This window comes from Opisthocomus hoazin, unplaced genomic scaffold (genome assembly GCF_030867145.1).
Source record: "Opisthocomus hoazin isolate bOpiHoa1 unplaced genomic scaffold, bOpiHoa1.hap1 HAP1_SCAFFOLD_105, whole genome shotgun sequence".
NCBI classification, from domain to species: Eukaryota; Metazoa; Chordata; class Aves; order Opisthocomiformes; family Opisthocomidae; genus Opisthocomus; species Opisthocomus hoazin.
In genome coordinates, this window is record NW_027448867.1 from 195001 (window position 1) to 199175 (window position 4175).

Here is a 4175-nt window from a genome sequence, read left to right on the forward strand (position 1 = left end):
CCTGTCCTCCCCGCCGACCCGGTCCCGGGTAGACCTGTCCTCCCCGCCGAACCGGTCCCGGGTAGACGTGGTGGCCGGCCGGGACCCGGGATGGGGGGGGCGCTGTCGGGTAGACCTGTCCTCCCCGCCGAACCGGTCCCTGGTAGACCTGTCCTCCCCGCCGAACCGGTCCCGGGTAGACGTGGTGGCCGGCCGGGACGCGGGGCGATGGGGGGGGCGCTGTCGGGTAGACCTGTCCTCCCCGCCGAACCGGTCCCGGGTAGACCTGTCCTCCCCGCCGACCCGGTCCCGGGTAGACGTGGTGGCCGGCCGGGACGCGGGGTGGGGGGGGCGCTGTCGTCCAGACCCGTCGGCCAGACCCGTCCCCGTCCCCGTCCCCGTCCCCGTCCCCGTCCCCGTCCCGTTCCCGCCCCCCCCGCCACCCCCTTCCGCGGCACCAACCCCCCCCGCAAGCAACGGGAAGGGGCGCAGCTTTCTATCAGCTCGGCTGAAACGCCCGAAGGCGGGGCGGCGTCTGTGTTTCAAAAGCGGAAAAAAAATAAAAAAGCAACAAAAACCAAAAAATTCCCGCCGCCCCGCCCCACCCACCCCCCCCCCCCCACCTCCCCCCGTGCAGGCACCCCTGCAAACGGGCCTCCGGCACGGCAGCCCGGCCGCCGCACCCCCACCCGCAAGCCCCCCCCCCCACCGCCGCCCCGGCCGAGAGCGCACAAGCAGCCCCTGCCGCCGCCCCCCCCCACCCCCCCCCCGGTGCGGGCACCCCTGCATACGGGCCTCCGGCACGGCCGCTCCGCTGCCCCCCCCCACCCCGCCACCCCCCCACCGCCGCACCGGCCGAGAGCGCACAAGCAGCCCCTGCCGCCGCCCCCCCCCCCCCCCCCCCCGACTCAAACCTCAATCTTCTCGGAAAAGAGGCCCCGTCCCCAGCCTACCTCAGCGCAAGGCTCCCCGCCTGCTCCTCGACCCCGTCTCTCAGTCTCTGTCTCCCCCTTCTGCCGCGGGGAAGCGCCCGCCCCTTGCCGGCGGGTGGGCGGGGCGGGCCGGCTCGGGTTCCGGTTGCTAAGCAGCAGGGTGGCACTCGTTGACCCCGGGCGCCGCTCCGTCTGCCGATGGGCGGGCCGGTGCTGGCTCTCAAGAACTTTTTGTAACTGTTTCCCTGCTCTGCTTTGGTTTTGTTTTTTTTTCTCGCCCACCGTCAGAACCGATGCAGAGTAAGAAAGCCTTCAGCGAGACAGTCCGGCCAAGCTTAGCGCCTTCCACTAGATACGGCGAAGTCTCGGAAACGGGGGGTGGCGAGGGGAATTTCAGGCGCGCGCCGCCTCCCCCCTCCTGCACCACCCCCCCCCGCAAGCGACGGGAAGGGGCGCCGCTTTCCATCAGCTCGGCTGAAACGCCCGAGGACGGGGCGGCGTCTCTGTTTCAAAAGCGGAAAAAGAAATAAAAAAGCAACAAAAACCAAAAAATTCCCGCCGCCCCCCCCAACCCACCCCCGTGCAGGCACCCCTGCAAACGGGCCTCCGGCAGGGCCGGCCTGCCGCCCCCAGCCACCCCCCGCAAGCCCCCCCACCGCCGCCCCGGCTGAGAGAGCACAGGCAGCCCGCCGCCGCCCCTTCCCACCCCGTGCAGGCACCCCTGCATACGGGCCTCCGGCAGGGCCGGCCTGCCGCCCCCAGCCACCCCCCGCAAGCCCCCCCCACCGCCGCCCCGGCTCAGAGAGCACAGGCAGCCCGCCGCAGGCCCACCCACCCCGTGCAGGCACCCCTGCATACGGGCCTCCGGCAGGGCCGGCCTGCCGACCCCAGCCATCCCCCGCAAGCCCCTCCACCGCCGCCCCGACTGAGACAGCACAGGCAGCCCGCCGCCGGCCCTTCCCACCCCGTGCAGGCACCCCTGCATACGGGCCTCCGGCAGGGCCGGCCTGCCGCCCCCAGCCACCCCCCGCAACCCCCCCCACCGCCGCCCCGGCTGAGAGATCACAGGCAGCCCGCCGCCGGCCCTTCCCACCCCGTGCAGGCACCCCCGCATACGGGCCTCCGGCAGGGCCGGCCTGCCGACCCCAGCCACCCCCCGCAAGCCCCCCCACCGCCGCCCCGACTGAGACAGCACAGGCAGCCCGCCGCCGGCCCTTCCCACCCCGTGCAGGCACCCCTGCATACGGGCCTCCGGCAGGGCCGGCCTGCCGCCCCCAGCCACCCCCCGCAACCCCCCCCACCGCCGCCCCAGGTGAGAGAGCACAGGCAGCCCGCCGCCGGCCCTTCCCACCCCGTGCAGGCACCCCTGCATACGGGCCTCCGGCAGGGCCGGCCTGCCGCCCCCAGCCACCCCCCGCAACCCCCCCCACCGCCGCCCCGGCTGAGAGATCACAGGCAGCCCGCCGCCGGCCCTTCCCACCCCGTGCAGGCACCCCTGCATACGGGCCTCCGGCAGGGCCGGCCTGCCGACCCCAGCCACCCCCCGCAAGCCCCCCCCACCGCCGCCCCGGCTCAGAGAGCACAGGCAGCCCGCCGCAGGCCCACCCACCCCGTGCAGGCACCCCCGCATACGGGCCTCCGGCAGGGCCGGCCTGCCGACCCCAGCCACCCCCCGCAAGCCCCCCCACCGCCGCCCCGACTGAGACAGCACAGGCAGCCCGCCGCCGGCCCTTCCCACCCCGTGCAGGCACCCCTGCATACGGGCCTCCGGCAGGGCCGGCCTGCCGCCCCCAGCCACCCCCCGCAACCCCCCCCACCGCCGCCCCGGCTGAGAGATCACAGGCAGCCCGCCGCCGGCCCTTCCCACCCCGTGCAGGCACCCCTGCATACGGGCCTCCGGCAGGGCCGGCCTGCCGACCCCAGCCACCCCCCGCAAGCCCCCCCCACCGCCGCCCCGGCTCAGAGAGCACAGGCAGCCCGCCGCAGGCCCACCCACCCCGTGCAGGCACCCCCGCATACGGGCCTCCGGCAGGGCCGGCCTGCCGACCCCAGCCACCCCCCGCAAGCCCCCCCACCGCCGCCCCGACTGAGACAGCACAGGCAGCCCGCCGCCGGCCCTTCCCACCCCGTGCAGGCACCCCTGCATACGGGCCTCCGGCAGGGCCGGCCTGCCGCCCCCAGCCACCCCCCGCAACCCCCCCCACCGCCGCCCCAGGTGAGAGAGCACAGGCAGCCCGCCGCCGGCCCTTCCCACCCCGTGCAGGCACCCCTGCATACGGGCCTCCGGCAGGGCCGGCCTGCCGCCCCCAGCCACACCCCACAAGCCCCCCCACCGCCGCCCCGGCTGAGACACCACAGGCAGCCCGCCGCCGGCCCTTCCCACCCCGTGCAGGCACCCCTGCATACGGGCCTCCGGCAGGGCCGGCCTGCCGACCCCAGCCACCCCCCGCAAGCCCCCCCACCGCCGCCCCGGCTGAGAGAGCACAGGCAGCCCGCCGCCGGCCCTTCCCACCCCGTGCAGGCACCCCTGCATACGGGCCTCCGGCAGGGCCGGCCTGCCGCCCCCAGCCACCCGCCACAGGCCCCCCCACCGCCGCCCCGGCTGAGACAGCACAGGCAGCCCGCCGCCGGCCCTTCCCACCCCGTGCAGGCACCCCTGCATACGGGCCTCCGGCAGGGCCGGCCTGCCGCCCACAGCCACCCCCCGCAACCCCCCCCACCGCCGCCCCGGCTCAGAGAGCACAGGCAGCCCGCCGCAGGCCCACCCACCCCGTGCAGGCACCCCTGCATACGGGCCTCCGGCAGGGCCGGCCTGCCGCCCCCAGCCACCCCCCGCAAGCCCCCCCCACCGCCGCCCCGGCTCAGAGAGCACAGGCAGCCCGCCGCCGGCCCTTCCCACCCCGTGCAGGCACCCCTGCATACGGGCCTCCGGCAGGGCCGGCCTGCCGACCCCAGCCACCCCCCGCAAGCCCCCCCCACCGCCGCCCCGGCTCAGAGAGCACAGGCAGCCCGCCGCAGGCCCACCCACCCCGTGCAGGCACCCCTGCATACGGGCCTCCGGCAGGGCCGGCCTGCCGACCCCAGCCACCCCCCGCAAGCCCCCCCACCGCCGCCCCGACTGAGACAGCACAGGCAGCCCGCCGCCGGCCCTTCCCACCCCGTGCAGGCACCCCTGCATACGGGCCTCCGGCAGGGCCGGCCTGCCGCCCCCAGCCACCCCCCGCAACCCCCCCCACCGCCGCCCCGGCTGAGAGATCACAGGCA